The sequence below is a fragment of the Tupaia chinensis genome, unplaced genomic scaffold, assembly GCF_000334495.1.
Source record: "Tupaia chinensis unplaced genomic scaffold, TupChi_1.0 Scaffold000139_1, whole genome shotgun sequence".
NCBI classification, from domain to species: Eukaryota; Metazoa; Chordata; class Mammalia; order Scandentia; family Tupaiidae; genus Tupaia; species Tupaia belangeri.
Window position 1 is genome coordinate 3051167 of NW_006159609.1, and position 909 is coordinate 3052075.

The following is a 909-nucleotide window of genomic DNA, read 5'->3' on the forward strand; positions in this document are numbered from 1 at the left end:
AGAGAGAGAGAGAGAGAGAGAGAGAGAGAGAGAGAGAGAGAGAAAGAAAGTGAGAAAGCAAACCACCAGGTCAGATACTCGAACCATAGTCGGCCCTGTGGGAGTCCAGCACCCTTATCCACCATGCCACCTGCTGGCCCCAAAATAATAATAATTTTTTAATAAAGGGAGGAAGAAAGGAGTAGGCTAGTGGAGAAAGAAGAATTCCAAACATTCTTTTCTTTATCAAGAAGGCAAAACCTTCCCCAGAGCTGCCACCTGTGTCACATCTTCTTGTCAACCTTTATGTCACATTGGTCAGAACTGGTTCACTAGGCCACCACTAACATAAGAGGCTGACAAATGGAGAAAAATGTCATCCTTTATTTAAACCAAGCATGGAATGGGCATATTGCTGCTCTCTACAAGATTGGGGCTCATTAATGTAGAACTAGGAGAAAATGGGTATTGGATGGAAAATGCATGGTATCTATTTTACATATGTTTTCTGTAATTCCAATCAGCAAGATACATATCATTAATGCTGTTTTAAAAACATAATAACTGAATATAAGAGAGGTTAAATAATTTATCAAGATAACTGTTTGACTCTATGATTAAAATTGGATGTTGAGAACCTGGATAAGAGAAACACAGAAGGCTCAGGGGAAACCTAGTTCTATTATAAGTTAGAAAAACTGAGTTGAATTTGATTCCAGAAATCAAGGCTAGAGGAAAATTCCTTTCCATTATGTTGAAGTAGAATTAAAGTCAGCAGAACTGGTTCTAGTCCCATCTCTCTGTACTTGTTCTTAGCCAAAAAGCCAACAAGTGCTTCCAGTCCCATCTCCATAACCATGTGGTATATTATCTTGAGCAACTCACTTGACCTTTCTTTTTTCTTTTTCCTAGAGAAGTTTTTGCTATAGG